This window comes from Somniosus microcephalus, chromosome 2, assembly GCF_052327205.1.
Source record: "Somniosus microcephalus isolate GS21.2 chromosome 2, FLI_Smic_1.0, whole genome shotgun sequence".
Classification (NCBI taxonomy): Eukaryota; Metazoa; Chordata; class Chondrichthyes; order Squaliformes; family Somniosidae; genus Somniosus; species Somniosus microcephalus.
In genome coordinates, this window is record NC_140988.1 from 11,031,580 (window position 1) to 11,053,705 (window position 22,126).

A 22,126-nucleotide genomic window follows, 5' to 3' on the forward strand; every position below is an offset into this window, starting at 1 on the left:
ATCCTGAGACTGTGCCCCCCTAGTTCTGGACTCTCCAACCAGGGGGAATATAGGTTTGAGTGAGATTTTAGAGGTGCTTCTTTAACTGCAGCAAGTGCTGGATCAATGCTTCAATTAAACAACCGGTTAGATCCAAATCAGAGTCCGTCTATAAGATGGGGTTTGCAAACAGGATGGTGCGGTGTGTAAAGTTTTTTTCAAAACCATTTCTATAATGATAAAATCTAATTTTTCCTTTATCATGTGTGATGCAGTATTCCGATAGATATCCCAACAACAATTTAACATAAAAAGAATACAGTCCACCCGCAATTCAGTCCCCTGTATCAAAGAGAACATACGCCAGGTCATAAGGCAACACTGGTGCTGAAATTCCTATAAAATTAAAACAGAAAATGCTGGTAAATACTCAGCAGGTCAGGCAGCATCTGTGGAGAGAGAAACAGGTCGATGACCCTTCGTCAGAACTGGAAAAAGCTGGAGATGGAACAGGTTTTTAAGCAAGTGCAGGGGCTGGGAGAGTGGGGAGGGGAGGAGAGAACAGAAGGGAAGGTCTGTGATCGGGTGGAAGGCAGGAGAGATTAAAAGACAAAAGGGACGATGGTGCGAGGCAAAAGGAGATGGTAATGGGACAAGTTAAGAAACAAAAGACGGCTCTAGATGAAGTGTAAATGGCAGAATGATCGATAGCTGCCATGTGAGAGAGAGAGAAAAAAAAAGATAGGGGCCGAGGTTATGGTCTGAAATTGTTGAACTCGATGTTGAGTCCAGGAGGCTGTAAAGTGCCTAATCGAAAGATGAGGTGCTGTTCCTCGAGCTTACGTTGAGCTTCATTGGAACAGTGTAAGAGGCCGAGGACAGAGAGGTCAGAGTGGGAGTGGAGCGGAGAATTGAAGTGACTGAATTAAACTGAAATTCCTATGACTGATGTGGGTGTAAAGCAAGATATTTCTGCCCGAGGAAAGCCAGGATTTTTGAGGTAGAACAAGTTCCTCCAAAATTCCACCCTATTCATAGAGCCCCCTTTAAATTCTGGTCGGGAGGGAAAAGAGAGCACAAACCCGTACCCCCCCCCCCCCACCCCCCACCTTCAGGGGGACGCGTCTGGGGGAGTTCCCAGGTTCCACTGGGAAAATCATCCCATTCCGAGGCTCAAGGTAAGGCCCCAGGCGCTCCAGGGAGAAAGGCCCAAGAAGGGGCCTTTTACCGTTAATATATCTGCAAAATAAGAACGCAAGAAATAGGAGCAGGGGGAGGCCCCATTTGGCCCCTTCGAGCCTGCTCCGCTATTCAATAAGATCATGGCTGATCTTCTACCTCAACTCCAGTTTCCTGAACGATCCCCATATCCCTCAATTCCCTTAATATTCAAAAATCTATTGATCTCCCTTTAGAAGGCTCCCTTAGCGGCCCCCGGAAAGTCACAGCCTCTAGCTCTTGACACACCAGCGTCCAGGTCTGATGTGCTCTGGGTAACGGTTAGGGTTAATTCCGTCAGATGTGTGCCTCCCACAGCTCCCTCCAAATTGCACTCTCATTGTGCCTTCAAATGCATTAAAAAGCAATGTATCCAAACAATTAGGAAGGGCGTGCATCGGTTTGGTTCCAATATGCCTCGTCTCAAAGAAGAGGAACGAGAGGCTAAAATGGGGACGGGGAATGAGCGATTCCCCCCCTCCGTTAGTGCGTTTGGCATTTTTTTTACTAAAATTCGCCTTCAGCATATTATAGCAATTGATAATGATCCGAACTAAAACAAGCTGCTGCGGAACACATCCTGAATCATTTCAAGCACAGCACTCTCTATGGATGGCTAGTTCGATATGGTCAAGAACCTTACAGGCCTTGAAGTAATTACCTTTTGCATCTTTTAAACAATCACACGTTTTTTGTGTCGTGCAGCAGCTGGCAAAATGGTCCTGTTCATTTCCGCTGCCGAATGCTATCAAGCAGAATTGCAGATGTGGAATGATCCCCAGCACATGGCAGATAACAGGCACCTGGGAGTGATTACCAGTCAGTAATCCCATCTTGAGCGACGTCAAAACGCTGAGAAAGAGCAAAAGCATCTATCACAACGCTCACTTCGATTACAACGAGCACCCAAGTCCCAAGATGAGAAAAAGACTTTGAAGTCATCATAGAATTTTACAGCGCAGAAGGCGGCCATTCAGCCCATCTCGTCTGTGCCGGCCGACAAAGTACTCTCCAGCCTAATCCCACTTGGCAGAAAATATATACAGTACCGAGAACTTCACGGTGCTTTTTATGGGCAACTGGATATCTCTGATCAGCGTGTTCCGTGACATAAACAATGGGCTTCTTTTCTTACCAATTTTCACCTCTCTGAATCAGGATTGTCGAGGTTAATTGTTACGTTATAGCCGAATTGCCGTTAATAACCTCCTGGCTAAGATTAGCTAGCTCAGCGTCGACTCAAGGTCGTTCTTGCAGCCTTGCATGGATACACAGACTTGTAAACCCATTGGGGAAGCTGGCTTTCAAGCCTCGTGCCGTCAACCGTTAGTGATTTACCATTGCGATAAACTACTAGTGAGAATTAGATGCATTTACGGGGTAGCTAGGTAAGCACATGAGGGAGAAAGGAACAGAGGGATATTCTGGTAGGGCGAGATGAAGAAGGGTGGGAGGAGTGCTCGTGTGGCGCATGGATCAGTTGGGCCTGTTTCTGTGCTGTAACTTCTATGCAACTGATTTGTTGTTCGTTATTGGGAAAGTCAGTATATATTAGATTTGATATGAATTTCTGTACCTTCTCCAACTCATCAGAACTATGTTCTAGCAGTTATTTGATTGGACCTGCAGTTGTGGTCCTCAATGGGAAACCAGGTTATTAGAACAGATTGGATCCAAATAAAGCAATTAATTTCATGTTCTTTGGCTAGCTCAATATAGAATGAGCTCGTCAAAGTATTCAACTTCAGTAATAATTCAAATGGGCTTGTTGCTCATCATTTTGATAGCTTATCAGCATTTAGCATCTTCAGTCCTGAAGGTTTAGTCAATATTATTACCAGAGCTTAGACCATCTACCAGTCTTTCACTAACAGACATCCATCTCTTGGAGGTAGAAACTGGTCTCCTGCCTTCCATATTTTCCTTGTCCACAAGTCACTTCATTACATGAAGAGGTTATACCTATCAGGAAAGACTGAACAGGCTGGGGCTCTTTTCTCTAGAAAAGAGAAGGCTGAGGGGTGACCTGATAGAGGTCTTTAAGATTGGGAAAAGGTTTGATAGGGTAGGCGCAGGGAAGATGTTTCCACTTGTGGGGGTTACCAGAACGAGGGGCCATAAATATAAGTTTGTCACTAATAAATCCAATAGGGAATTCAGGAGAAACTTCTTTACCCAGATTGTGGCACTCGCTACCACAAGAAGTAGTTGAGGCGAATAGCATTTGATGGGAAGCTAGATAAGCACATGAGGGAGAAAGGAATAGAAGGATATGTTGATGGGGCTAGATGAAGAAAGGTGGGAGGAGGCTCGCGTGGAGCATGAACACGGGCATGGACCAATTGGGCTGATTGGCCTGTTCCTACGCTGTAAATACTTTGTGATGCAAGAAAACTACTAGGCACTTGGTCTAAGCGTTAAACAAAGCTTTAATCAACTGTTTTACAACATGGAGGTCGAGTTGTGTTTCCTGTTAAGAATGTCCTGCGCAAGCTGGGCCCGTGCCAGAGTATTTATACTCTCCTTGGACAGCGCCACCCGCAGGTCACTCAGTATTATTTCATAAGTCTTTCTTTCATGAATGACTGATTCATGTCGCTTTGTACATGATTTTTTTTTGAGAGACACACAAAATGTATTTGATTTGGTCAGCAAAATTATGCCATGTACTCATATGGGAATGGTGCCAGCAGGTGTGGTTTGTTAGCACTGGTTCGTTCAAAGTGTGCTTTTCTGGCTTCAGCAAGCTCGGTAATTCAACTCAAACCCAGGTCCCCTTCTCCTTCGCCTCTCTCAGCCTGTTCATTCGCTTTCACACGCTGCAGGAAGCTGTCCGTGCTCTTCAAATGCTTGATGTGCTCCATACGCACATTCATCCTTTTGCCGAGGATTTCTTGCCTTTGATTTGCTGGTTGATAGCAATGCCTACGGCATGCGGTGCTGTAAAGATCCCAAGCTTGTCATAATAGTCAAGATACTTTAAATCAAAGTGTGCATCAACACATGGGCACAACCACTGAAATAATGCTGGTAGGGCCATTGGAGGCCTCCTCACATGCCTTCAATTAAGGCTCGCTCTGGCCAATTGAAATTCTTGACAAATTTGAAGAAAATTATCTGATTCAGTGGTTTTGGGACACAACACAAAACTCCCAGCCTCTCATTCGCCGCCAGCTAAAGATACTGGTGTTAGTCAGTCTGCCTCTCCTCCACATCTATCTCACTCTCCTTCTCTTCTGTCTTTCACTCATTCTCTCCTCCATCACTTCTGTTTCGCGCTCTCTCTCTCCTCCACTGGTCTCTCACTTTCCTCCTTCACTTCGGTCGTTCACCTGCTCCCTCCTCCCTCGCTTTCATCTTACTCTCTTCTTCCTCACCTTTGTCTCGTTCTCTTATTTTTCACCTCTTTCTTTCCACTTTCTCCCCTTTTTGCCTCTTCGCTAATTTTCTTTCCACCTCACTTCTTACAGCACGAGAACTGTCACTTTGGAAGCAGCAGTGAGCAAAATGAGGGAACCAACCAGATCTCTGAATCAGTCCAGGAGCAGCAGCAGCAACAGCAACTTGCATTTATATAGCACCTTTAACATAGCAAAACGTCCCAAGTCGCTTAACAAGAGCATTATCAATAAAAATATTTTTGACACTGAGCCACAAATGGAGATATCAGGACAGATGTCCAACAGCTTGGTCAAAGAGGTAGGGTTTAAGAGGAGGACATTAAAGAAAAAAAGCAAGGCAAGGGGGGAAATTAACAAGTAGGCTTCTGTTAACTGCTGGTTGAGACGGTCCTGATCATCCTGGGCAGTTGTTCACCTGTCTCAATCATACCACAAGACATTTGGTATTTTTTTAAAATTCGTTCATTGGATCTGGGCGTCGCTGGCAAGTCCAGCATTTATTGCCCATCCCTAATTGCCCTCGAGAAGGTGGTGGTGAGCCCGCCTTCTTGAACCGCTGCAGTCCGTGTGCATCAGTGAGATCAGTGAAAGTATGGCCAGAGGGGGCAGTCTCGGAGCTTCAGGATTGCTTCGAACGCACTGATTGGGGCATGTTTGCCCATAATGACATCGAGGAATACGCATCCACAGTGCTATTCTACATCAACAGTTGCGTCGAGGTCGTCACGACCCATAAAAATATCAGGACATACCCCAACCAGAAACCCTGGATGAACGGAGAGGTCCGCTCGCTGTTGAATGCACGCGACGCAGCATTTAAATCTGGCGACGCGGCGGCTTACAGTGCAGCTAGGACCAACCTAAAAAAGGGTATCAGGACTGCCAAAAGGAAACAGACACTGCAGATAGAGGATCATTTCCACAACAACTCGGACCCCCGGCGCATGTGGCAAGGCATCCAGTCCATCACTGACTACAAGAGCAAAAACACCAGCCCCCCGGTTAGCGATGCCTCCCTTCCGGAGGAGCTTAACAACTTCTACGCTCGCTTCGACAGGGACAACAGGGAGCCGGCTACCAAAGCCTTGCCACCCCCGGAAGACCAGGTGCTCACTCTGTCGACCTCCGACGTAAGGGGTGTTCTACGCGGAGTGAACACACGAAAGGCTGCTGGACCGGATAGCATCCCTGGACGGGTACTCAAGGAATGTGCTGATCAGCTGGCTGATGTCTTCACCGCCATCTTCAATCTGTCATTGGCCCAGGCAGTAGTCCCTACATGCTTCAAGACCGCTACCATTATTCCTGTGCCAAAACAAACGGCTGTGACGTGCCTGAACGACTATCGACCTGTCGCACTCACACCCATCATAATGAAGTGTTGAGAGAGACTGGTCCTGGCTCACATCAAAGCCAGTGTTCCCGCCTCTCTTGACCAACACCAGTTTGCCTATCGTGCAAACAGATCAACGGAGGATGCAATCACAACTGCTCTACACTCTGCACTGAATCACCTAGATGGTAAAGAGACCTACATCAGAATGCTGTTCATAGACTACAGCTCAGCATTCAACACTATCGTCCCCAACAAGCTGGCCACCAAACTCTTGGCCTGAACACTTCCCTCTGCAACTGGACCCTGGACTTCCTAACAAACAGACCCCAGTCTGTCAAATTAGGTAACCACACCTCCCCCGCCCCCCCGACCCTGAACACAGGGGCCCCACAAGGATGTGTGCTGAGCCCCCTCCTCTACTCCCTCTTCACCCATGACTGTGTGGCTGTTCATGGTTCCAACACCATCATCAAGTTTGCGAATGATACCACGGTAGTAGGCCAGATCACCAACAACGATGAGTCAGCCTGCAGGGAGGAAGTCCAGCATCTCGTGAAGTGGTGCGCCGATAACAACCTGGCCCTTAACATCAAGAAAACCAAAGAAATCATTGTGGACTTCAGGAAGTCTAAAGGCGGAAGTCACACCCCCATCCACATCAATGGGGCTGTGGTGGAAAGGGTGGACAGCTTTAAGTTCCTCGGAGTCCACATCACGGAAGACCTCTCCTGGTCCCTCAATACCTCCTCTCTGGTGAAGAAGGCCCAGCAGCGCCTATATTTCCTAAGGAGGCTGAAGGGATGTAACCTGTCACCCCTGATCCTCTCTAACTTTTACCGCTGCACAATAGAGAGCATCCTGACGAACTGTATCACAGTATGGTATGGCAGCTGTAGCTACTATGACCGGAAAGCCCTGCAGCGGGTAGTCAAAACTGCCCAACGCATTACCGGCACCCGGCTACCGACCATAGAGCACATATACCAGAAACGCTGTTTACGGAGGCCACGGTCCATCATCAAAGACCCTACCCACCCCAGCCACAGTCTGTTCGCCCTCCTGCCATCTGGGAGACGCTACAGATGCATTCGCACCCGTACGACCAGATTTAGGTACAGCTTCTTTCCCAGGGCTGTCATCCTACTGAACTCCACAAATAAACGCTAAAGCCTGCACATCTGCCAATGCACTTTATTATGGTTATGTTTATGTTAATGTATTACAAGCCAAATGAATGTTGAATGTTTAAATGTCTTAATCTAAATGTACACTCTCGGGAGCCGCAAGCCTACATTTCGTTGTACTGCACTTGTGCACTAACAATGACAATAAAAGTTGATTTGATTTGATTTGAAGGTGCTCCCACAGTGCTGTTAGGGAGGGAGTGCCAGGATTTTGACCCAGCGACGATGAAGGAACGGCCGATATATTTCCAAGTCAGGATGGTGTGTGACTTGGAGGGGAACTTGGTGTTCCCATGCGCCTGCTGCCCTTGTCCTTCTAAGTGGTAGAGGTGCTATCTTCATTTATGTATCTTGAAATTACACTACAGCATCTCAATTAATAATTTTGTGAGATCTGTATAGAAGAGATTTCTTCAACATTCCACCAGACTTGCATCTTAACCCCACCAGGAGTCCAGCAGAACGGCGCAAGGAAAAGGCTGGGATCTGGATACGTCATGTCGAGCTCAGTTGTGGCATCTCATTTGGTCTTTAAAGGGATGGAACCTCTGCCCGCCCATTACAAAAACACCCATGTCAGAGCGGAAGGCTGTATTTTAAAATTACCTTCTGTATTTTATGAGAATGGTGTTGGAGATGTATCTGTTTTTGTAAGATGAATGCAGAAGTACCTACTACATTTTGTATGTATTGCTTTGCCCATAGTTTGGCTGGCCTTGTTTACGAGGAGGAGGGAGGGGGGGGGGTGGTGCGGGTGGGGGGTTGGGGCCAGGGCTTCCTTACACTGAGAGTTCCCATTTCCCCAGCCCAGAAAGGACCCAGCATAAGACGGTACACTGAATCAGGGGAGGCGTACTGGCCTCCAGATGGGCGGAGGTGTGCCCCACCAGGTGGTGAGGGGGGGGGGGGGTCCAGACCAGGATGAACAATAAATGAACAATGAATGCTGGCCTTGCCAGCGACACCCACACAACCTCACATGGACCGCCAGTCGGCCTGATTACTTTTGTGAGGCCAGCATGAGCATTCCTACTCCTCCACAAAAATAAAAGCTAAATATATCTTTGGGCCATTTTTGAGTGATCGTTCAGGGCCAACGATTAGGCTGCTGAACACTGGTATAAGTGGGGAGAGCGATGGTGACACACGCTCCGCCCATTTCTACCTCTGTGTAACTGGGCTCCAATGTGCATCAAAAGGACCCCCGTTTTGCATATCACACTTGCCGCACCCCCCCCCCCCCCGGCCTGAAACTGGCAGATGCTCGGGCAGCCCCTCCTCAGGACCCTGCCAAAGATGGTGCTGGTCAGAGTACCAGCGACAAAGGGGCGGGAAGTGACACAACGCCATTGTCAGGGCACCACTGCCCTGTTTACGCCATGGGGCAGCACTTAAGCTTGGCCCCACTAAGTTTTTCAAAGTGCCTTTGGAAAGAGTAGAGAAGCGTATGCGAGGGCACTTGTAGAAAACATGATACCCTGTTCAGATCACATAGGAACAGGAGGGGGCCAATCAGCCCCTCGAGCCTGTTCTGCCATTCAATGAGATCATGGCTGATCGTATCCTAACTCCATCCAACCGCCTTGGTTCCATATCCCTTAATACCGTCTAGCAAAAATCTATCGCTTTCAGATTTAAAATCATTAATTGAGCTGGCATCTTCTGCTTTTTGAGAGAGTTCCACACTTCTACCACCCTTTGCGTGCAGAAGTGTTTCCTAACTTCTCTCCTGAATGGCCTGGCTCTGATTTTAAGGTTATGTCCCCTTGTCCCAAACTCCCACCGCCAGCAGAAAAAGTGTCTCTCCATCTACTCCATCAATTCCTTTCAAAATCCTAAAAACCTCAATCAAATCACCCCTTAACCTTCTATATTCCAGGGAATACAAGCCTAGTTTATGTAATCTCTCCCGATAATCTAACCCTTGCAGCCCTGCTATCATTCAGGTGAATCTGCGCTGCACTCCTTCCGAGGCCAATACATTCTTTCGAAGGTGTGGTGCCCAGAACTGTACACAGTGCTCCCGGTGTGATCTAACCGGGGCTTTGTGTAGCTGTAGCACAACTTCCGCCCCTTTATATTCTAGCCCTCTAGTCCTAAAGGCTAACATTTCATTAGCCTTTTTGAGTATTGTTTTGTAGTAAGGGGTCCTATTGTTATATGGCCAGGTTACGCTGTTATATAATTAGATATTGGGCGCTATGGGCAAACTCCTGAACAAAAGATGTTCAGACCACTTACGGGAGTGACCAGCACTGCTGTACCCATGAGAATATCTAAGGCAGACCCGAACCTTGTAACTGTCTTCCGTAGAAGGAGAAAAAAACTACCAGAAGTCAATGTTTCCCCCGAAGGTGCTCGGCCACGTGGTCGCGCTCCAATCGCGAGATACCCCGCAGGCCGCGCACCAGCTCCTGCCGCTGGAAGAGATACCGCGCAGCAAATTTAAAGGGACCGCGCGCAAAATTAGAAAATTAGAGGGAACATTGCCAGAAGTGGTATTTTACCATTAGTAGGGAAATGGCATTCGCCAAAATTGGATGACCTGGCAGAATATTGAAAAAGTCCGTTTCCATCAGCAGGACTGCGAACCTATCTCGTGCTGCGAAAAAAAAACTGGAAGGACAATCGGCCTGTGACGCATTATTTTCACTGGCGGGCTCTCACTACTGCTTTGGGTTGTGGTGTAGTCTTCCTTCATAGACTCATAGACCACTACAGCACAGAAGGAGGCCATTCGGCCCTTCGAGTCTGCGCCGGCTCTTTTGAAGAGCAATCCGGTTAGTCCCACTCACAGGCTCTTTCCTCATAGCCCTGCAATTTTTTTTCTCCTTCAAGTATTTATCCAATTCCCTTTTGAAGGCTACTATTGAATCTGTGCCCAGCACTTCACTGTAGTACAGCAAGGCTGACTGGGAAAGGAGAACAGCGAGAAAGGGAGGCTGAGAAAACTAACTGAGAGAAAAACGGGGGTGGGGTTGGGGAGGGGGGTGGTGCGGGGGTAAGAGAGGGTGAAAGACGAAAAAATATAAAGTATTAATGCCACTCATGATGGACAGTTTATTGCTGCTTTATTTGGACGAGGTCATGATTTGGACAGGAACTCCAAATATTTAACATAATGGAAGCAGCCAGGTACATCTCCGACTAGTGGGCCATGAAGACAGAGCAGTCCTGTAAAAATATCTGATTGTTAGATTGAACTCTTTTTCAGCCCTGCAGAGTGAAACAAAGTTCAACGTTTTCAATATTCGGCCGCATCATCCAGTGTTATTGCTCCTGCTAATGGTAAAAATACCTCTGCAGCTAATTTCCACTAATTTGTTTTAGTCCACCTATCATTAAGCACGACTCTAATGTAATATCACATGTTGACTGAACAGCATGTGAGGCCATTTACCAGGTACAGCCGAGCACTAAAAGTACAGTTAACGTGAGATCAAATGTCCCCCACTGGTAACTGTTCTCAAATACCTCACAATTCTTTGTGCGTAAATAGGAATCCTCTGATAGCCAAGTGAGCTGCAATTACAACGGCAGGTATTCATTACCAGTCACGAGAAGGCAAACACGTAATTTGGGGAGGATTTGGGAGTAAAACTAATTGCTACGATTAGTTTGGACGATCGCCTTAAAGCGATAGAATAAAAGGTTCCAAAATGCTATAAAGAGAACAGCGCACTCGATTGATAAATTGGTTAATTACGTTCCACCGCAAGGAACTTCCACAGTGTTGGCATCTGACTGGTGTCGTGCATCAGTCAGCGGGGCACATGCAACTAATCCCAGGATCACAATCCTGCTGGGTTGTCCAATCAGAGGATTCTAAAGGGACTTTTGAATCAATAAAATGCTATTGCCTAGCAATCGGTGGTTTCCCCCCGCCCCGCCCCATCAACAGATCTCTAGTGCAAAACTGCCAACCTCAACAACCCCCTTTTTGGGGGGGTCCCATGAGCTCCCATTGCCCTTCTTTCTCATCTTAATTGTAAGGTTTTTTTTTTTTTTTTAAGGACAGAGGTACCAACAAACATCAAGTGGGGGGAGCAGTGCACCGAGGTCATAAATCTCCAATTTGAGGATCACTATCCTGGGAACAGTATATTATATATAATTTAAAGCACAGAACCAGGCCAGTCACCCCAACTGGTGTTTATGCTCCACACGAGCCTCCTCCCAGACTTACTTCATCTCACCCTATCAACATAACCTTCTATTCCTTTCTCCCTCGTGTGTTTATCGAGCTTCCCCTTCAATGCATCTGTGCTACTCACCTCAACCACTCCCTGTGGTAGCGAGTTCCACATTCTCACTACTCTCTGGGTAAAGAAGTTTCTCCTGAATTCCCTATTGGATTTATTAGTGACTATCTTACATTTGTATCTCCTAGTTCTGGTCTCCCTCACAAGTGGAAACATTTTCTCTATGTCTATCCTATTAACCCCTTTCATAATTTTAAAGACCTCTATTAGGTCGCCCCCTCAGCATTCTCTTTTCAAGAGTAAAGAGCCCCAGCCTGTTCAGTCTTTCCTGATAGTTCTGGTAAAACCCTAGTACTGTAGATCTTTTTTGCATCTTCTCCAGTGCCTCTATATTCTTTTTGTAATATATTTTGTACATATTTGAATTAAAAGTGCCTTAAGGTGCTCTGACTGGCAAAACCTCTGAGCAGAGTACCTGGGTAGAGAATAACAAAGTTAGTAGATTAGCCGTAGTGCCGATTTGCTTCTGTGTTCAGGCTTCTTGGATAGGAGCATAGGAACAGGAGGAGGCCATTCAGCCCCTCGAGCCTGTTCTGCCATTCAATGACTGACCTGTATCTTAACTCCACCCACCCACCTTGGCTCCATATCCCTTAATACCATTGTCTAGCAAAAAATCTATTGATCTCAGATTTAATTGAGCTAGCATCTGCTGCTTGAAGGCAAATGGTATGTTGGCCTTCATAGCGAGAGGATTCGAGTACAGGAGCAAGGATGTCTTGCTGCAGTTGTACAGGGCCTTGGTGAGACCACAGCTTGAGTATTGTGTGCCGTTTTGGTCGCCTTATCTGAGGAAGGATGTTCTTGCCATGGAGAGAGTGCAGCGAAGATTCACCAGACTGATACCTGGGATGGCAGGAATGACGTATGGAGAGAGATTGGGTCGATTGGGCTTGTATTCGCTAGAGTTTAGAAGAATGAGAGGGGATCTCACTGAAACTTATAAAATTCTAACAGGACTAGACAGACTAGATGCAGGAAGGATGTTCCCAATGGCGGGGGAGTCCAGAACCAGGGGTCACAGCCTAAGGATAAGGGGTAAGCCATTTAGGACTGAGATGAGGAGGAATTTCTTCACCCAGAGAGTGGTGAACCTGTGGAATTCTCTACCACACAAGGCAGTTGAGGCCAATTCATTAAATATATTCAAGAAGGAGTTAGATATATTTCGAGGCTAAAGGGATCAAGGGGTATGGGGAGAAAGCAGGGACAGGGTACTGAGTTTGGATGATCAGCCATGATCTCATTAAATGGCAGAACAGGCTCAAGGGGCCGAGTGGCCTACTCCTGCTCCTATCATCTATGTTTCTATGTTTTTGTGGGAGAGAGTTCTACACTTCTACCACCCATTGCACGAAGAAGTGTTTTTCCTAACTTCTCTCCTGAATGGAATGGCCTGGCTTGGATTTTAAGCTGCTTTTCCCTCCTGAAACCATTGACTCCTTGCTGGGCTACAGTTCCATGGACCTCACTCAAGTGGCCATTCTTCGTATGTGAGACTTGACAATGAGCAGCAGCAGCAATTCAATTTTTTTCAATTTTAATTTTATTTGTCACATAACCAAATACAACAAGTGAAATCTCTTATGTTCATTAATAAATAGGCATTCTTATTATGAACACAGCTAGCTTTTGCGAGACACTTTTATTGAGCACATGTGGACTAGGTACAGTATCTGTAGAGGCTTCCATGTGTGCTCCTGTGTGCAGGCTGCCATCTTGACTGTTGCCTTGTGGGTAGCCTAGTGCCTCATGGGTAATGTAGTCTTAATATCTATACAGCTGGGTAATGTAGTCTTATATACATACAGCTATATACAGCTCTACACAGCTCTACGGCGCCACCTAGTGTCCACTATAGAATGACATGTTATTGATCATTACAAAATCCAGTCAGTGAAATGCTTTTTTCTTAACGAGCCGAGCGCACCAAGCAGCAAAGGACACTTAGCTGCCTGGTACGCACGGAGCCCGCAAGGACGGCAGCCATCTTCATCGGCGCCATCACAATAGGGTCCGCTCTCGCCTCGCTCCGCCTTTCCCGCACTCCTGCCCGACAATCTTCAGCCGCCGTGGTACCGACGTCCCGGGGCCTGCTTCTCCCTGGCTCTCTTTCCACCCAGTCTGACCTCCGAGCCTCCCGCGGTGTCCGACCTTCCAGGGCCTGCAATAATAGCTCGTTTTCTTTCAGCTTCAGCCTCTTGTTCTACAACTTTTTGCCTCTGTGCAGAAATAAGCAACTTTGTCTTCTCTCCTTCCATAAGTTCAAAATTTCTTCTAATTGCTTCTGGAATTTTAGGTTTTGTAACTCGAACTGCCTGTATTGTAAGGCCTGGTGCCATAGCATTCAAGTCTTTTTGTAAAGCCAACTTCAGGTTTTCATCTATTTGATCAAAGTATTCAATGTAGACCTCCTGCAAGGTGTGCACACTGCAAAACTGGTTCAACTCATGATGAATTTTGTTGAAAATCAATGTCTTGTCATAGTCTGCCATGTAGTTCTTAGCGATATCATACACTGCACTTGGAGCAAGGCTGTTCACCACTTCTATCTGTCGAAATAGATCATGACACCACCACTAGTTCCACAAGGCACATTTCGGTTTGCAAAGTTGTCTGAACAGATCTGAAGGATGTAATGAATGGTATCATAATGTGGTATCCTGGGCAACCTTGACTGGCCAACAAAGCACCACCGCTGTAGTAAATACCGAGATGCCCCTCTTCAATCCTATGTATGGAAGAGTAAAGGAAGAAAGCTACTACTCCAGTGAATGCAGCCACCACTGCTCCAACATGAGTCATGGACATCCTGCCGTATCCTGATTTTTTAAGGTTCCAAAACTTTTAATTTGGAGTTCTACGTCTTCCAGCAGCAGTTCACGGCCCTGGTCACGTGTCGGTGTTGGGGACTGTCACAAGTAGGTTTTCATTCATGAGCAGGCTAGTGAATTATGGAGGGGTGTGGGGGGTGGGTGGAAGAGATTTACAGCTGGGCCCAATCCTATCGTTACTCAACACCTGAACAAGTGGACTTCCAGCAGAGGACATTGAATAGCATCAGGAATGGAACATCTAGCTGATTTTTCCCTCTCCAACTCATGGTTAGATACTAATTGTAATGCATGTACTGTAACTTGCATTGATTCAACTAAATTAATCTGATCATATCTATTACTCTGTACATTTGTCTCCCTGTGGACAAAGGCACAAAGTCTCTCCACAGCAAGTGTTGATTCGGTCTGCCTTTGGAGAGATTCTGAGTTTGAAGTTTGTGTGGTCGAGCCCCACACCAGAGACTTGAGCCCATAATCTAGGCTGACGCTTCAGTGCAGTACTGAGGGAGTGCCGCACTGTCGGAGGTGCCGTCTTTTGGATGAGACGTTAAACCGAGGCCCTGTCTGCTCTCTCAGGTGGATGTAAAAGATCCCACCATACCATTCAAAGAAGAGCAGGGGAGTTCTCCCCGGTGTCCTGGCCAACATTTATCCCTCAATCAACATCACAGAAACAGATGATCTGGTCATTATCACATTGCCCTTTGTGGGAGCTTGCTGTGCGCAAATTGGCTGCCGCGTTTCCTAAATTACAACAGTGACTACACTTCAAAAGTACATCATAGCTCACCCAATGATTGGCTGCATTACATCCACAACAAGTTCCATCTGCTGGAAATGTATACAATTCCATTATAAAAAAGACTTGAAAGACTTTCATTTAAATAGCGCCTTTCACGACCTCAGAGCATCCCAAAGCACTTTACAGTCAATGAGGTACTTTTGAAGTGTAGTCACTGTTGCAATGTAGGAAACGAAGCAGCCAATTTGCACACAAATAGCTCCCACAAACAGCAGATCATCTGTGCTTAGTGTTGGTTGAGGGATAAATATTGGCCAGGACACCGGGGAGAACTCCCCTGCTCTTCTTAGAAATAGTGCCAGGGGATCTTTTCCGTCCACCTGAGAGAGCAGACAGGTTTAACATCTAATCCAAAAGACAGTGCAGCACTCCTCACTACTCGCACTGGAGTGTCAGCCGGGATTATAGGCTTAAGTCTCTGGAGCAGGACTATGAAGCCACAACCTTCTGACTCAGAGGTGAGAGTGCTGCCCACTGAGCCACGGCTGACACCCGAAATCATGCCATGGGATCTTTTACGTCCACACGAAAGGACAGACGGGTCCTCGGTTTAACGTCTCATCCGAAAAAATTATAGTCTTCAATGCTACGGCAAGTGTTTTCTCATTTATACAGCAGCACTGTACACAGTCTGCCTCTTGGGAATGGCCATGGGTTGAATATATTCCAGACATTTTTAATAGGTAGCCGGTCACAAAATAAAATTGACAATCAATGCAGTTTGACACGACCGAGTTAACTGAGGTTGCATTATTAGACAAAAATCTGTGTTCACACTCAAGCTATTGTGATTCAAACCTGGCAGTGCTACGAAGCAATTTGATAAGCATAGTAAAAATTAATTTTTTATGAAGTGTAATCCAGGTTCCTGCAAACTATAAAATAAATCCTAATCACTTGTAACCCACGGCTACTGTTTCGGTCTGGTCCGAATCACATTTTTGACTAACTGCGGTAATGTCATTGCCAACCTAACCCTTTATATCCGACATGTATGACCAGAAATTAAAAAGCTAATACTGTATTCATAAAAATAAAATCAGAAATAAAGAAAAGGTCAAACACGAATCAGAATTCGTGGCCTCATTAGCTAAAGCATAAATGAACAAACTTGTGTTTATAGAACACCTTATCATCTACTCATATTCAGAACCAGTCAGGATCCATTTTAACATGCAGTAGGTTTTCAAGTCAAGGGCAAAAAAATGCTTGCTGTGCACATCACACCTTCATACAAGGTCTTATGGCTTCACACAAATTATTTATGATGAGCAAACACGGAAATACCTATTTTTACACCAGTACACTCAATACATCATATTTTACAGCGACATCTTAGTATTTATATGTAGCCCGTGATAATCAGTTGAAACTGCTCTGTGGTGTCAGACTTACGGAATTTTCTTTTTTAATCGCTTGCTCTGCTCCGTACTGCCCACGCGGAATTCGCACCCAGAGTTAGAATCGGGGCTTACGGCTCAAAATCTAATTATTTACAGACTGAATGAATGCATACCCCACCAATGTTCCCTCTAATTTCTTTTTGGGCGCGCGGCCCCTTTAACTGGCTGCGCGGCCTATTCAAAATACCGCGCATGCGTGTTTTTTTTCCCCCCCCATTTAAAAGCCGGTGAGCGAGACGTCCAGACTGGAGACGTTGCGCCACTCAGCTTAACGGGAACTTTGTCCCCACTCTTCCTACATTACAACAGTGACTACGGGCGCGATCTCGCCAGCCTTGGGGAGGCGAGTATCGAGGCGGGACTGCCGGGAAAATGGCAGAATTTGGGGCCGGGTGCCCGACCCGCCCCCAACCCGCCTCCGTGCCATCTTGCCATCAGGTAGTGGCAGGTAGATAACAGGTAGTTAACAGGCAGAGAAGAGGATTATCCCCATTTTGCCCACACAAGTGCAGGCTTCCCAAAGGCTCCGAACCCCGCCAGGGTCACCAAGGCAAGCAGTGGGTCTGCGGGGGTCGGAGGGGTCCAAAAGTGCACTGTGGAGGTAAGTGATGGGTGCAAGTGTGGAGAGGTGAGTATCTGAGGTAAGTGTGAAGCGTTAGAAAAAGTTTACTTACCTTTGTTTCTTCCTGCAGGCTTCAATCAGTGGGTAGGCGGAGAGTCTCGCACCTCCGCGGCAGAGATGACAAATGGCCGTGGCATTCTCCAATGCAACAACCATCTAATTTCTGCAAAAGAAAGAGGTTTGTTGAGGTCTTGTATTCAAGTCCTCATCAAACTACAGAGAATGTCACTGTTTGACAGCTTCACAGAGCTGTCAAACAATGACAATTCACCTGTTGACAGATGAAACGTCATACGTTGACGGTCTCTGCAACTGGCTTTCCCTTAATTGGCGGGCTTAACAAAGTCAATCAAGGGAAAATAGCGTGGGTTGGCCACAAATCGATGGAGGCGGGACATCGACCCGCCAAGCAGCAGTCCCACCTCCAATGCGCCCCCATTGGCAAAATCACCCCCTACACTTCAAAAGCCATTCATTGACTGTAAAGCGCTTTGGGACGTCTGGAGGTTGTGAAAGGTGCTATAAAAATGCAAGTTCTACCTTTCTTTTTTTCTCTCCTTCCCCATCTGCAATCTCTATCATGCTGTACAAAAAGCAGAGTTACCTGGTGTGGATTTTCGGCCACCTGTATGTCAGGTAATGAACTCTGAGGTCTGCACTACCTGTACAGTAAAGGTACATCACATGGTAGTTGGAAGGTAGCTTTTTGGGCAATTATGGTTTCATTTTTTTCTCCCCAGTCAAAAGGTGAACACAGAATAAAAGTTATAAAGTCATGTCTCCGCTATGGAAAATCAACCGCAGGCAATCATTTCAACATTTGAGCAACTGTATAAAGATCTGCTATTTGTCACTGAAGAGACAACATCCGGTTAGTTGACTTCACTCGATGCATGTTAGGACCAGGTAGGAACCATTAATCATGCATTGTTCAGCTCCCTCCAGGTAACTGTCAGGATCATTTGCATCGACAGCCTCAGAGAAACCCAGTAACTGTTGAGTTAAATATTTATTCCCCTCCCATATTACTAAACAGAAAGTACTGACAGTAGTCCAATTTAAAACCATTTATGGAAGTGTTACAAACATGGTAAGACCTACAACACAACTACAAAAAGAACGAGATTAAACAGCGCACCACATAAAGGGAAACCATGGGATTATGCATCAAGTAAAACATGTAGAGAAAAACATATACAGCACAACAAGAGACCCTCAAAAGGTCAGGATTCCAGTCTAAACGAGGCATCAGGGCCCAGTTGAAAAAAAAAGGAACTCTGAAACTATGTAACACTCTACAAACTAAACCAACACATATTATATAAACCAACTAAACCTTGGCAATGTTAAATAAATCAATGTTGAGTGCATTTGCAAACAAAAACTACTAACGTGTCATTGAAAAATAAAATCCATTCAATAGAAGCTCCATTTCTCAGAGGGAACAGACTGCAAACCATACGCCACACAATTTAAATAATCAGAAATAATCATTACCACAATTCTAAAAAGAAAGAAATAATTGAAGTCTGAGCATCAGCATCGACCCCAATTCACCTTTCTGAACACACTCAAAACCTATTTATTTCTTGTAATTTATGGTCAATTTTAAGTTTCCTACATGAAAAGTTGCACAGCTTTTAGCTTTAGTTTCATGTACTGTACATGATTTACCCGGAACACATCAAGCTCGGCTATACTCCATTCAAAAAAGGGGAAAGGGATAAGCCAAGACCAGCTAGATTCATATCAGCGCGGAGTAAATTACTAGAGATCACAATATGGAATAAGATTAGTGAATATATGAAAGATGTGACTAATAGGGTTAGTCAACACAGATTGCAAGGGATAGGTCGACGCTGACTAATTGAACTGTTCAAGGAAATTGCTGAGCATATAGACAAACGGAATGCAGTGAATGTAGCATATTTGGGCATTCAAAAAACATTTCCTAAGGTAAGAGACATGCCCTTTCTATGGTATTTTCCGCCTGCAGTTCAATAGCTTGAAGTAATAATCTCTCAAAGGGATATCTATGTGAAAATGGTACAAATTCAGCACTGTATTCTCACACTTTTGTTACATAGCTCAGATGTTTTTCAGTAATGAATGTGTCACCTTATGTCCAGTGCAGTACTGAGGGAGCGCTGCCCTGTCAGAGGTGCCGTCTTTCGGATGAGACGTTAAACCGAGGCCCCGTCCGCGCTCTCAGGTGGACGTAAAAGATCCCACGGCACTCCCTTGCTCTTCTTTGGAATAGTGCCATGGGACCTTTTACGTCAACCTAAGAGGGATTGACTGCAGACAGATATCTTTAGAATTACAAATGAGAATACAACTGGTATTAGCTGCATTACCAGGATAAGTTTCGTTTTAAAAAATGCAATGATAGAATTAATGATTATGAAAAGTCAACCACTTTTAATCACAGTCTTCAAGAGCTATGTGATGCCACACAATTTGATTTTCATTAGTCAACAGATACCCGATGCATATCTGCGACGCTAGTTATCTATTATTCTTTGTAAAAAAATGAAATGATAACATACAAAGAACTGTCGCAATACATTTTTCCATCTAGACACTGTAAACAATGGTTCATTCACAACTTCTTTTTGTTCCTTTTAATCACTCCCCACCCCTGCACTGTTCTGAAGGAAGTTATACAAGAAGTCATAGCCTATTTAAATTATTAATGAAAACTTAAATCCTTATCAGAAGCTGCTTTACCCTTTTCGTATTTATTTGCAAGCTGATTTCACATTGTAAGCTATTACTGACATCAGACATACAGCAGGAAAGATCCAAGATGGAAACTAATACCGTGTTGTTCATTGGACATGCGAAGCAAGAGTTCAGCATGGAATTATTGTGGTCTGGCTGTTATACTCCAAGTTGACAAAAGCTAGCTAAATGAATGAATTATTTAGCTCGGACTTCTGAATTACTGTGCGGCTGTATTCTAGAAAAAGTTGAAGACAGTTACTGAGATCTCGCTCACAAGTAGGAACAAGAAAAGACAGCCAATGTCCATCTATCTCATTCATACTTTGCGAGGGGGGGGGGGGGGCGACGAGAGGTCTTTCGGATGAGACGTTAAACCGAGGCCCCGTCTGCCCTCTCGGGTGGATACAAAAGATCCCATGGCACTATTTCGAAGAAGAGCAGGGGGAGTTATCCCCGGTGTCCTGACCAAAGTTGGCAGAGTACAGCCAGACTGCATGTGTCGACTCAACCGAGACAAGACAAGGCATTTTTTTCTATAGTTTCTTTTCTTCTGAGCATGAATAACACATCGATAAGTCCAAGAAAAAACATGTTGTAAGTCAAAAGAAATATCTTGCACTATTTTCCAATTGAGCTGATCAGTCAAGTTGGGTCATTACACGCTGGTTCTGACCAAGTTATCCACTTATTAAAAGGATGTCATACAAATGCTGAGTGTGTGCATACATAATCATATCCTGCTCCTTGAGAGGATGAAGAGTGAAAATCACTCTCCTGTGAGAAAAACCCAACAACTCACTCAGTAAGAGTCGAAGATCTTCCTTAAGAGTGAACCAAGCAAGGTGTTCCACCTGTACATTGTCTATTCCCAGTTTTCCAATATTTGAGCCGGAGAGTGAAATGCTTCCTATTGGCAATTTTAGCAAAAAAAATGGGAATTTCCAATTTGTGTTTACACAGACTTTTTGTTCACTAAAATGATAAAGGTCCTTAAAACATTTCTATTATTACTCCATGTTCACATTCAAGTCTGAATATTTTGACATTATAAAACAACAAAAATAACACCAGCCTTTATAATCGATTATGTTTAACATATATTCATATTCTGAATGCAAAATAATAACCACAGAAATCTTATTACTGTTAATTTTATGGTAATTTTTTTTTTAAACCTTAAAATGGGCTTTTTGCTATCTTTAATCAGTGGCATTTGACAGGATTGTAGAGAACGAGCGCCTCCTTTAACTTTTTGACATGTTTCTGGGACTCCAGACACACATACACAGGTACTTTCACATTGCAAACTCCACACAGCTCCCCATAGCCCTGCACTCACCGCTTTATTCTCTTGCAATTATTTTTGTTTTTTCTCTCTCTGTCGGTGCTAAGTGCTTCTTTCTTCTTCGACTGCCCCACTTCACACTGGAAAGCGGGGGAGAGGTAGGTTGCACTGGTGGGTTAAAAGCCCCGCCGCTTGACTCTGGCTCCTTCTGCGCTTTGCTCCCGGTGACTGACAGACCAGGCTCCCGAGCGGTCACCGGCTGCAGCCACTTCGGCAATCTCCGGAAAAACATCTCGCCCGCCTCCCCTCCCCTGGTCCCTTCCCCTTCGGCAATCTCCGGCAACGGCGCAGCATCGAACCAGGTCAACTCAACCTCTTCTTTAATGACCCTCCCCAGCCCTGTTTTGTTCAGACCCAAATGTCATCAACACCAACTTACAAGGGCTGTGCATCCAACCCCCACCCCACCCCCCCCAACTCCCAGTTGGAGGGCACCACTGAAAGAAAGACTTGCATTTCTATAGCGCCTTTCACGACTACTGGATGTCCCAAAGCGCTGCACAGCCGATGAAGTACTTTTTAAATGAGTAGTCACTGTTGTAATGTGGGAAACGCGGCAGCCAATTTGCGCACAGCAAGCTCCCACAAACAGCAATGTGATCATGACCAGATAATCTGTTTTTAGTGATGTTGGTTGGGGGATAAATATTGGCCAAAACACTGGGGATGACTCCCCTGTTCTTCTTCTTCGAAATAGTGGCCATGGGATCTTTTGCATCCACCTGGGAGGGCAGACGGGACCTCGGTTTAACGTCTCATCCGAAAGATGGCACCTCCGACTATGCAGCACTCCACTGGGAGTGTCAGCCTAGATTATATGGGCTCAAGTCTCTGAAATAGGATTTGAACCCACAACCTTCTGACTCAGAGGCAAGGGTGCTACCCACTGAACCACGGCTGACTAACTTTTATTTAGAAACAGATGATCTGCTCAAATAAAAAATGGGCATTGGTAAATTTAAATGGCAATTTAGCAGGTCATGTCAATCAAACATTTAGGGGGAAAAATT

General features: G+C 45.4%; 1 protein-coding gene and 1 pseudogene across 2 annotated transcripts in view; both read right to left on the reverse strand.

Moving 5' to 3' along the window:
- The window catches only part of bmpr1ba (bone morphogenetic protein receptor, type IBa), a 561,149-nt gene extending 539,936 nt beyond the window's left edge, over nucleotides 1-21,213 (reverse strand). For both annotated transcript variants that reach the window (XM_086006493.1, XM_086006489.1), the window contains exon 1: nucleotides 21,111-21,213. The gene's annotated coding sequence lies outside the window, so the exon portion shown is untranslated. The remainder of the gene's footprint in view (nucleotides 1-21,110) is intronic.
- On the reverse strand, nucleotides 13,230-14,326 carry LOC147122542 (erlin-1 pseudogene; annotated as a pseudogene).
- Nucleotides 21,214-22,126: the final 913 nt, after the last annotated feature.